This window comes from Rousettus aegyptiacus, unplaced genomic scaffold (assembly GCF_014176215.1).
Source record: "Rousettus aegyptiacus isolate mRouAeg1 unplaced genomic scaffold, mRouAeg1.p scaffold_m13_p_16, whole genome shotgun sequence".
Lineage (NCBI taxonomy): Eukaryota > Metazoa > Chordata > Mammalia > Chiroptera > Pteropodidae > Rousettus > Rousettus aegyptiacus.
The window spans coordinates 22,896,776-22,908,942 of NW_023416291.1; the positions used below are offsets into that span (position 1 = coordinate 22,896,776).

General features: G+C 46.7%; 1 protein-coding gene across 2 annotated transcripts in view; it reads left to right on the top strand.

Annotated features, from left to right (window-relative positions):
* Nucleotides 1-12,167, top strand: part of GATA4 (GATA binding protein 4) — a 73,497-nt gene that overhangs the window by 7,451 nt on the left and 53,879 nt on the right. The window contains exon 1 of one of the 2 annotated variants that reach the window (XM_016160916.2): nucleotides 7,155-7,175. The exons of the other annotated variant lie outside the window; for it this stretch is intronic. The gene's annotated coding sequence lies outside the window, so the exon portion shown is untranslated. Of the gene's footprint in view, nucleotides 1-7,154; nucleotides 7,176-12,167 lie in introns of those variants that run through there. 2 annotated transcript variants of the gene reach the window in all.

Genomic DNA, 12,167 nt, shown 5'->3' on the forward strand with positions numbered 1-12,167 from the left:
GCACGTTGTCCCTGGGTCGGTGTAAGAGTTTAGACTCTGCTGTTAGTATAATGTGATTTGAATCTCATCTCCACTACTAAATGGCTACGTCTTGGGCAAACTATTTCACATTTCTGTGCTTCAATTGCCTATACTTTGAACTCCTCACAAGCCTTAGAGGGCAAGCAGGACATCTCCCCAGTCTCTGAAGTAATCTCTACAGTATAATTCCTTTGGCTGGGCATCAATGTCCCTCTCGGTTTTATTTGGCTTTGTTTTGTTTCTTAACCCGTGACTTCAAAACGCTTCAGAAATAAAATTTGTCTAATAAGAGGTGGAAATTTACCTGAAAATTTATAAATTTACATTTTTACATTATCTTAACCAAAACTGAGTGCTGCTGGTGGTAGTGGAAATTTTGGATGCAACCTTTCTGGAAGGCAATTTGGTGATATGTGTCCAAAACACTGTATGTGTTCATATTCTTTGACTCACTTTTTCCAGTAATAGAACTTGACCCCAAGGCAATAATATGCAGTTTACCGATGCTATATTTACCAAAATTTATGTGCGTTTGCCAAGGACACATCAAACACTTATTTATTGCAATGAAAAATAGAAAATAACATAAACTCTGATCAATACAAATTTACATTGACTCTGCAAAATCCATAATGTTGCCATCAAACCGTTTCCTTAAAATATTTAATGACATGAAAATGTGTCATAATATAGTTTTTAAAAATGAAAAGTAGATTGCAAAACATTCTATATAGTGTGAAACTGGTGGAAGGAGAGAGAGCTAGGAGAGAGAACACTGATGTTCTCGGTGAGTTTTTCTGGGCTGTGCAGTTAAGGATGGATTTTTTTTTCCTTGTTATACATTCCTGTGTTTTCCAAACAATCCACAATGAGTTCCTGTTTATTTGAAACTAGAAAAAAAATAAATATTTTGAGAAGGGTGGGGAGGGTTAGATCCAAGACATGCCTCTCTTCCTAAGATTTTACAACTATTATGCTTATGACAAACACTTACCCATTTTAAAGAATTCAGCTTTAGAATTCTCAAAATTCAACTGACTCAAACTACAAAAATAGTCCTGGGCTCTTGATTTCCTGCTAGAGGCATTTATAATTGGTAGGAGTGAGTTTTCTACAAAGAGCTTCCCCCTCCTCCTTTAGAAAATGTTTTCACAGCCATCCAGATTGTCTCAGAATTTCACTTGCAACCTTGAAAGTTTCTGAAATTGAAAACAATAGTTTAAGTTCTTGTAACTTTTTCTCCTTCTCAAAACTCCCTTTGCTGGCAGAAGAAAGTGGTGGAATGCAAGGCCCAGGTGCTGGTCCAGCTGCAACTAAAAACTAATTATTGGATCCCAGGAAAAGAGGAAACTTGGGCAGGGGAGGGAAGACAGAACTTTAGTGGTGGCCAGAAAGCTGGAGAGTGTGTTCAGAAGGGAAGACCTTTGTGAAAGCAAAAATGTTAACTACGAAGAACTCAATAAATGGAGACCAAGTGAATTACAAGTGTTGATGAATGTCAGGTGCCATTTTTGAAAATGAAATAGTTTTAATTTTAGAGAAATAAGTAGCAGTTTATAAAGATGAAGACTGCCTTCCTCCAACTTTATAAGCAGAGTGTGGGGTGGGTCAGTGGAGGCTTGGGGGAGTGGTAACAAAGAAATAGAAACAAAATCCCAGCCACAAGTTTAGGAAACCTTCAAAAGAGCTTGTACTGAGATTTTTAGTTTACTATAACACATTCAGCCAAAAGATAAAATAAAAGTAGCATTGAGCCAAAGACCAGTTTCATTATTGTTAATGAGCAAATAAACAATGAGCAAATAAAAAATTTTAGTCTGAGTACAGTAGGTATTGTGGACTTAAAATACCACCACCGTCCACTTTCTCTATAAAAAGTATAAGCACTACACTTGTTTTTAAACTTAAGGTTAGCCTTTGTTTATGTGTTTTTTTTGTCGGTTGGTTGTTGGTAAAGGAATATGAATAGAATTTTGGCAGAGCTGAAGAAGAATTTCAGTATTTTATAGACTTTAGTCAGTCCATCTCTGCCCTTCTCCATATTTGAGCCAAGCAGGGTCCAGTCAGGCACCATATTGATCTTTGTGCCACATCTGCCCGCCCCCTGCACTGTACGTGGGGGTAGGTGCTGTCCTGAACGATGGCTCACGCAGGGACATGTTCCAGATATCTTTGCTAACCGAATTCTCTACAATGAAAATCCTCAGCAACACCTGGTTTCTCTGCTCATGTCTCTGAAGGGGATCTAACCCAAAGCCTTGAGCAGACCGCAGGGCCCCTTGACAATGTGGCCAGGCTGCATCCCAAAGAAGAGAGTGTGAGGAGTGAGGAGAACTGGAGTTGGGAAGGGTGCATATTACCAAAGCCTTCAAAACTGCTTTATTTTCTATGATTTGGGAGTTCCTAGGTCTGTGGGCCAGTAAGATATTGACTAATTTTCTTCTCACTGTGCCATTCGGCATGCCGAGAAATGTCTCATCAGGCATAGGTTTCTCTTGAACACACATACACCCTAGAGAAGCATCTTAAGGGTTTGATCCTTATGTAGTTTTTAAATAATTTCCACATGTAATCAAGATAGAATGAGAGAAGTCAAATAAGCCTGATTAACCAAAGAATATTTCGATGGATGCCTTTATCTGTAAATTGGGGACAATGAATAATATTTCTCAAAGTGCTTTCGCACATATGTCCCATTTGATTCTCATAGTTGATTGCTCTCTGGGGTAATCAGTATAAGTATTTATAGATGAGGAAACTGAGACTCAGAGATATATTGCCAAAGGTCACACCACTAATAAGTAACAGAATAAATTTGACATGCTCTGATCTGCTTCTCCCACCCTTCAGGGATATGTCAAGGACTCATGAAATAGTCTATACCAACTGATTTGTCATTGCTCTAATAGGTATTATCAGGATCCCTTAATTTACTCCTCTGAGAATCATGGGCTCCAGGAACGACAGAGCTGTGAGCCTGTTAAAGCTGATCTAGCCCCGCCCCCACTTTCACATTTTGCAGGTGAGACTCAGGGAGGTTAAGTGATTTGCCAAAGGTCACCCCATGAGTTAGTGGCAAATGACCGATGTCATTTTAAAAAATTAGTTAAAACAACTGCCTACCAAGCCCATTTTTATGGCTTATTTTAAGCAAGTTAATAAGTATACCAGGCACAGCTTTAAACCCAACTGAGTAAATGCTGACACTAGTTTATAGATTTGGCAGATAAGTAGCAATAAGGAATTATTCATCTTTCATTTATCATCTAACCTCTTCAAGGTACAAGTTATAAAGTGAAGCAAATAGCAATTTAAGAGCCCACACACATGTAGGATCAAAACAGTGAAAATAAAGTGGTTTACAAAGCCATACACTTATAATGCAGTTGTGCCCCAGGTCTTCTGAGATATGAAAAAAAGAAAGAAATTTAGGAAAATTATTTGCATTTCACAAATAGGCACATATCTTATACAGAACTCCATATTTAGTCTCCAGATTTATTCAATCATTAATTCAGTCTTTTGAGTATATATTGAGCACACACACACACACACACACACACACACACACACACACACACTTGAACCTGGCAGAGTCAGTATAAAAGGAATGTGTGCAGTGGGAATAGGAGGAAGGAGGAGACTTCTTGACCGCTGGGGAAGCCATAACAAGGAGCACACTGAGGAGGTGGCCTTGCTACAGCCTTGTCCCCAACAACATTTCTGTATCATGAAAATAGGGTTGGGAAATGTCACAGGCAGGAAAAAGGAAAAAAAAAAAATGGACAGTGAGTTGATGGCCCCAATTAAGAATCAAATCCAAAAATCCCCTTTCCTCCATTTAGCTAGATATTAAATACAAACTGGTGGAGAGCTGGAAGCAGAACTGGTAGGGTGCCAGTAGAGGTTGTAATATTTGTAACATATGCTAAAAATGAATAAAATTAACAGATGACTTGCTTATTTGGAAGGTGAGTTCTAATGTTGTTCAGAACATAATTCTCATGTTATTCAGAAGAGCTGGTTTATTTTATTATTACTTATAACCAATCCTAGTTTGCTAGTGAACCTGAGGCCAAAAGTTCAATGTCAATAATAAAGCAGTCACAAATCCATAAATGACTTTGTTCTCAACTGCCCAGACAAAAGAAATTCCTCCTGGAGCCCTACATTCATAAAATTGAAGCATTTCCCAGTGAAAGGAGGACTTGAAAGATTTTTACTCAAAACCCTTTACTTTGTAGATGAGGAAAGGAAGCCTCAGGGAGTTTGAGTGACAAAGAATGATCATTTAATTTATGTGAAAATATGAATGAATATGTGTACTAATAATAACTACAGAAGACAGCAAGCATACCCTGGAACAGGGGATCACCCTATGAAACAATGAATCAGAGCAAGGACCAAGTTCAGGACCCTGCCCCTTATGAATCCCTCTCCTCCACTTTGCTGCCTTATTTTTTTTGTTTTGAAGGCTGAAAGATTCATGAGCCCACAGGATAGTTGGAAGATAGATATTCAGTCTAGAATGTAATATGTCCTGAGTGTCCTTTTTGGATGGTTAAATCCTCAGTCTAAGAGAGGGGCAAGAAGTGACTATAGTTTCGAATCTCTATGATTCCTTGAAACTCTTTACTACATTCTTATCCCCCCACTCCCACCCCAATTCCAGGGCCAGGGTTACTGTTTCCACCTTCCTGCAGAGGGTGGGGGCAGCAGCTACAACCAGGTTCCCAGACCACCCCAGAGCTGCCTGTTGCTAACCCTCTCCCTCTGGTAATTGCATCGGGCTGAGGGAAGCTTGCCTTTGGGATTCAGATTAACAGATGGAAGATATCAGTTCCTACAGTAGCATATTGAAATAGAAGACAGGGTATGACCAGTGTCCTGGGCACCTACTCCTAGCCTTGCCATTAAATAGCTGTGTGACCCTGGATAACTCTGTAGCCCTTCCAGGGTCCTAACCACCTCAACTATTAAATGAGTGAATTCATTGAACCAGATTCCCTGAGGTCCCTTGCAACTCCAGTGCTCCACATCAGTGTCAGTGCCTGAGGGAGGCTGTCCTGTGACTGACAAGTCAGCCAAGGTACCCGGAGCCATGGTCACCCCACCAACAGGGGCACTCAGGCTAGGGTGCTGGTGAGGCACCACGTAGCATCTTCCACAAGTGAGCTTCTCTACATTTGTACACAGTGAAAGGGATCATGGCATGTGAGTTGCAGCCACATCCCTGATACTAAATCTTCAATCACAAAGGACAGAGATTTATACTGTGTACGGACTAGTTGGAAACTCAAATTTTCTGAATTCGATTCAAAAAACTCTTAAAATCCTCTACTACATGTTAGAAACTATTGAATATACAAAAATATCAAATGAAAGATTTATGCCCTCAAGAAAATTGAAACTTGGGCAAGAGGAGTATGTATACAGTCAGATATATGGAGTTTATACTGAACTACGATGTGTTAAAGGCTGTGAAAGTGGGGGTGGGGAGAAGGGATTGATTCTGGGAATGAAAGTTTAAAAAACAAAAAGAATTTTTTTTAAAGGAGGATAATGTAAGAAGAAAGCCCTTGCTTTTTTCCTTTTCTATCCCGCGCAGTGCCAATGCCTTGCTCATAGTGGTAGTATTTGGGTTCTGGAATCAAACTACTTGCCTGTCGAACTTGGACCTGCCACCTTTTAAGCTGGGCAAGTTACTTGATAGCTTTGTGACTTCATTTCTTCATCTGTAAAATGGGTGACATAGAGTAATCATATAGATAAATGAGATCATCGATCCATGAAACACACTTGGCACCATGCCTGGTGTATGGTAAGTGCCCAGGGTTATCTGTTAATGAATGTTTGCCTAGGAAATGGATTGAAATTTTCATCTGCAATGTAAGCCTTTTATCATATACATTCAGACAGGCCTCACATTTTGGATTCCTCACTGAACACACTGTGGCTAAGACTGGGTTCAGACTTAGAGACCTGGTGTTCTTGGGCTTCCATTGTGAGGGACCGGGAACAAACCCCTTGGTACAGAACGGTTTGGCGATATCTATTTGGGGTGCCTTAAGGTCACAAAATGTTGATGTAGGAAGGGGTCCAGTCTCTTCATCTTACATACAGGAAATGCAAGTTCAGAAAAGTTAAATGATATGTCTGTGATGGCAGTGTCAAGGTTAGAGTCCAAGACTCCTGTCTGATCAATGAGCTTCCATCTCCCTCACCTGCCGCCTAGACCCTGACCCTCCTGGCCCACGCTGCATACTACAATGAGCGTCTCGGACCACACCAACCAGGGATCCCTCCCTTCACTCTCTACCGTGCCCCAGGGAAAAGACTGCTTGTTTTCCAGTTGTTAGGTCACATCGAATGGAGAGTATAGGGCTAGCTCTTGACTCACAGTGGGGGGTGGGGGGACCCAAACTTTAGACTCTCAGAGGTCCGTACTAGGTTGTCTCCAGTGTTGACTTACTCCTTTAATTCTCACGAACAGAAAGTGCTTCGCAGGTAGTACGTTCGTGATCCTCGCATGCATGTCACCAACAGAGGCGGCCGAGGGGTCTTTCGCTAGAAAGGCAGTGGAGCTAAGGCAACCTGCCCCCGTTCCGCAATCTGGTCGGCGCTTAGGGAATAGCCCGGCAATCTTTTTTCTCATTCTGAAAGGGCAGTGGCAAGGAAAACGAGGCAAAAAGAAGATGGAGGAGGGTAGAACTGGGAAAAGATTAAGCGGAGAGATAGAGTTGAACTAACTTCGATCCTATCTTTTCAGGCAGAGCAAGTGTTTTCGCTGTTGTAAAAGAACACTTGGTCCATTAGAAAATTAGGAACGTGTAAAAGTGGGGGAAGCTATCATCGTCATACATTGGTGTGTTTACTTTTATTTATCCACCCATCTTCTTATTTATCACTATATAAAACCTCTATTGTACTCAGACGGAGTGAGACTTCACCGGCGGGCTGCTTCCCTCGCGCATGGCGGGAGCGATTCCCGTGAAACCGACTGGTCTCCGCCTGCTCTGCGCTGCCTTCGGGACTTCTGGCGGCGGAGTCCCGCCTCAAGGGCGCGGCCGCGTCCCCCGGGGAAGGCGCTGCTGCCCTGCGGGAGCGCGGGCGGTCGCCGCGGCCTCGGACGCCTGCACGGCCCTGGGCCCCGGGTAAGAGCGGAGGTGCGGGCGCGGGCCGAACGCGAGAGGGGGCTCCGCGGGGGGGCGCGGGCGCGCGGACGAGGCTCCGGCCGCCGCCCGGAGGGAGGCGAGGCGGCCGCGCGGAGGAAGCGGGGCTCGCGCGCGGGCGCCAGGCCCGGGACGCGCTGCCGCGCCCGCCGCCCCCTCCGCGGAGCCGGGCGCGGGCGCGCCGGAGGGGCGGGGGCGGCCGGCCGGGGGCTGACCCCGAGCGCCGGCGAGTCTGCGCCCGCCGGCCGCCCCGCGCTCGCCTCCCGCCGCCCCGGGTTACTCCGCGGCCGTCGGCGCACACCTCATCAATAAGGCCTGACAGGCCGCCGGCTCCGCGGCCATCCATCACGCGGCGGGCGCGGGCTGCGGCGCGGGGCGCGGCGCGCGGGGGGCGAGCGGGCCGCGCCCGGCAGCCCGCGGCCCCCGCGGCGGAGCGGCACCCCGGGGAGGCCCGAGTGCTCCAGGGAGTCGGGCCGACGCTGTGTGAGCCCGACACAGACCCGCGTGGCTCGGAGGCAGCATTTTTCTATCAATGAACAAATATTTGACTTTATTCCACTTCTTAATCCTAGTGTCTTTTAAGGATGTGTTCATTTGTTTTTGAAGAGTTGTAAGGGAGCTTAGAAACGATCTAGCACAACCCGAACGTTTCACAGATGAGGCAACTGAGAGACGGCGTGGGGGGCTAGACATGCCTGAGGTCGCAGGCGGTGATGGAAACTAGAGCCCACGTCTCCTGATCCCCAGCCAACGCGCCGGCCACACTGGCACTCTGCGGGACCCATGACCTATATGCGTGCTTCGCGTAGAATGTGTGAAACGGGCCGAGGCATGCATAGGTTCCGGCTGTGCCTGTCAGTGCATGAACTGTGCAGGGTCTGCACAATTCCTGCCCCCAAGTCAGGTAGTCATGTGTGTGTATGTGTGTGGGAGGGGAGGTGTCCGGAAAAAGAACAGTAAACGAGTATGTGTGTGGCGGGGGGGGGGGGGGGGTGGGGGGTGGGGTGGGGGTGGGGGAGGGGCGCGACACCTACACAAAAATAATACAGTTCTTTGAATTTATTTACTTCCTCCTCCTATCTACCCTTTTCCCTCAATGAGCTAGCATGGTTTCTCTTCATGTACTTATCTGTTTCAGCACTTTCTCCTGTTGCCTGTTTGCAGGACTCTACCTCACTGATCTGAGCAGTTCCAAGGTAGAAACTTCTGTTCATCCTTATATCTCCAAAGTGTGCGTGGTGCCTGGCACGTAGCAAGCATTCAATAAATATTTGCTATATGAATTGCAACACTTGCAAGGGAATTCAAGTAATTCAGGTCCAGAGGACATTGAGGCTGAAAGAACTCTCAGATCATGGTGTCCTATTTCATTTCATAAGAGGGAGACCGTGGCCCACAGTGCTTTACCCAAGGCCTCCCCCTGCGGGAAGGTCAGACCTGTAGTGGCCCCCAGGGTTCTTACCCACCCGGCTTGAATGTCGCCCAGCCACCTTGCACTTCTAGTTGTAGATGCATCCTTTTCACTTCTTGCCCTTCCTTCCCACCTTTTGGTTCTTCCACTGCTTAAATAGCAAGCAAGCGCTTTAAGAATGGGGATGACAGTAACATTGCAATCAACAAAACCAACCGTTTGCTTTGTTTCTAACAGGAAATACAATATTTTGTAGGGTTTTGTTCTTTTATTGTTGTTGTTGATGGTGATTTTTTGGTTAGTGTTGGCGTCGTTGGTTTTTTATTCAAGTGAAGAGGATGAGATTAAAGCCAATGAGCAATGGGTGTCTTTTAACCTTAACAGTAATTTTCCCTTCATTACCAAAGTGGTTTGACTGGAGTCAGAAACAATGATATTATCAGCAACTCTGAGAAGGAGTAGAAATGATCACGCACACACGCATTCTCCTTTTTATTGAGCAGGAAAGGTAGCAAAGCCATCCTGTAACCCAGGTAGTCACTGGCTTTCAGGCTCTTTGTGATGTCCACTAGATTATGATCTCTATAAATACAGATACAAAGTGTGATTTTATCTGACACAGGGCACACTTTCTTCCAGTTACCATCCACCTTGTGGATGTACACAGCCATGTGTACATCACAAACTACAGCTGGGTGTAATGAAAACTGATGTGAGACTCAAGAGTTAAAACAATTCTCCAGCAGAACTATTGTGAGGATTGAATAAGATCATGTACAGGAAGAGGCCATGTTTCATCAAATGCTTTTCCTTTAGTCTGTTCAGAAATATAGTCCTACTCTCAGAGGCAAACTCATTCCTTCACGGTGCAGCCTTGACTTACTCTTGCCTCATGGGACTGGCTGGACAAAACCCAGTCAGTCTCCCCTGACTGACTGAGTTCTGGCCATCTGGGTCACTCAGCTCCCATCAGCAGGTTGCCTGGGGTGTGGCAGTGTTGTTGAAAGTGACCCAGCAGTCCTGGCCTCTGCAACCTGGCTCCAGGACTCTCAGGATGAGAGACCAGAATAATCCTCACTCAGATGTCAGCCTCTCTGCAGCCTGCTATGAAATATGAGTGCACGTGTGTAAAACGTGTGCAAACTAGGCACTGGAGCTGTGTCCAGGGTAGACTGCTGTGGCCATTCCTGCGGACCATGCAGAAGGACAAGCAATAGAGAAGAGTAGCCTTGGAAACTGGATTCTTTTAAAAGTGATGAAAAGATTTATTTTGTATATAAATAATTTTTCTGAAGTAAAATGTACCGGAGATATGGAGTCTCCCTAAAGACCGAGCATGGGTGTGTGTGTGTGTGTGTGTGTGTGTGTGTGTGTGTGTGTGTGTAGAAAGAGAGAGAGAGAGAAGGGGGGAGAGATTGAGAGAGAGGGGTGGGGAGAATGAGGAGAATGAGAATTCAGGGTTTTTGAAGTGAAGTGGACAAATTTCTCACATAAAGATTGAAAATCGATCACTCTTGACTGATAAGGCTTTGTCTTATACTCTCTGCTCTGAGCTCTCCACTCCATTCCCACCCCGCCCTCAAGCTGAGGGTGGGCTACTGGAACTGGGCATCTCCAGAGACTTCATGGAGAGGGGAGATTCTGCCTTCACAAGGGAAGGACTCGGCCCCTGCGATGAGGTGGTATGCGGTGGTGGGTGGAGGACAGGGCCAGGTTAGCCAAGACTCCTGGGGTTAGCGCTGCATCTCTGTAGGCGAAATCTTGCCAGCTCCCCTTCATCTAGGTACAGATTATTCCATCTCACTCAGACCCTTTGCTTCTTGTTTTTCCTCCCTGTAGCTCCTTGCCCTTTGACAATTTGCTGTTCATTAACACCTCTGCTGAACAGGGGCTGGGGACTGTGGAAGAAAGCAAACTCTGAAGGCAGCACGCCTTTGTCTTTCAATCAAACACATGCATATACGGAGAATGTGAAGAAAAGTCGAAAACAGCTAAAAAAGAAGTGGAATGCCAGGGATCTTCCAGTTTTTTATTCACCCAATTCAAAATAGGGTACATACCCATTTAACAGAAATAGATAGGTCTAGCTATCGGAAGCTCCATGCCTCCCCTTTCCTTCTGCTATTGCAAGAAACCAATAATTTCCAAATACATTCAAGCACTGATGGGTAGTAAGGAGAAAGCAGCCCGATCTCTACAGGCACCTGCTGCAACTGTGGAGTGGTAGCCTGTGAGGCGACGTGACGGACTATTACGTGGGAGCCCAGTCCTGGGTGGAGTGGGTGCTCACCAGAGTGAAGGGCCGCAGGGCCTCCAGCCGCCAGCGGCCCTTGTCCACCCCACCCCCACCCCCGCCATAGCCTCCCCACAGGCCCGCGAGGCTTTCGGAGAGAAACGCTGTTTTCGCACTTGGGCTTTGAGCTTCCTTGACACTTTCCTGTCTCTCGCTTGGCCGCGCCAGATCTCGGCGCCTGCCTGGGCGTCTTCTCCAACTCGGGGTCACCTCGGCTCCGTGGCCAGGGGAAGGGTGCCGGCGCTGGCGGAGGAGGTGGAGGCTTTTGCGGAAACAACCCGAGCTGGCGCTGGGAACACCATGTCTCTGGTGGCCCCCACAAGTCCCCCGATATGCGCGTCGGGTCTGGCGACTGGCAGTGCTCCAGCTGCTTCTGTCCGCACGGCCACCACTGCCCTCCCCGGGAGCGGGGCGGGGCGGGGGGAGCCCTCAACTCCAGATTGACCTCGTGCTTGTCTGGTGCCCTCCCCTCCGATCTGGCCCTGGCCCTTTACTTCCCATTTCTCTTGCTTGTTTTCTCCTCTCCCTCGGGGTCTAGATTCTCTATTTCTGTCTCCAGGTCCCTCGACTCCTATCCCGCCTTCTTTCTCAGGGTCTGTCCCTGTCTCTGTCCCTGTCTGCTCTCTCTGCCTGTCCATTCCTGCTGGGTTTTTTTTTTTTTCCCATAACACTCCACCATTTAACGTTCTTATTTGACTTATTTATTGTCTGTCTTCCTCTTACAGAATATAAGCTCCCAACGCAGATTTTTTCCTCTATTTTCCCCCGTGCTGAATCCCAGCACCTTGAAAGTTCACGGCACAGAACAGGTGTTCAATAAAGGTAGAATGAATGAACTAACGAATGAATGAACCCCATCCCTCTCTGGCTCTCTCAGGCCTGTCCCTAGTCTTTTCTGCCCTCCTCTCTGCCTGTCTTCCGCTCTTTTCTCCCTTTCTATCCTTTCTCTTTTTCTCTGCCTCTCTCCACCCCCTCCTACCCATTTTTCCGAGGTTGTGGAGTCTAACTGGGCCTCTTTGTCTTTCCGGAATTTATGGGTCTGGGCTCTCCATGCCGTGGGACACGAGGCACCTGGTGTCCTTCGTCTGTTTTTGTCCCAGGGACCCGGCAGCCTCACTCGCAGATTGCTGTTGTCTGGGCACCTAACCATGTTCCATAGCTGAACGTGACTTCCACAATCCGGACTCTCCGCTCTTCTTCCTGCAGACCCCAGAGCCCAGGGCTCCGAGGCTCCCTTATTGGCAGCCCAAATGTGGGCGGGTGATTTGGA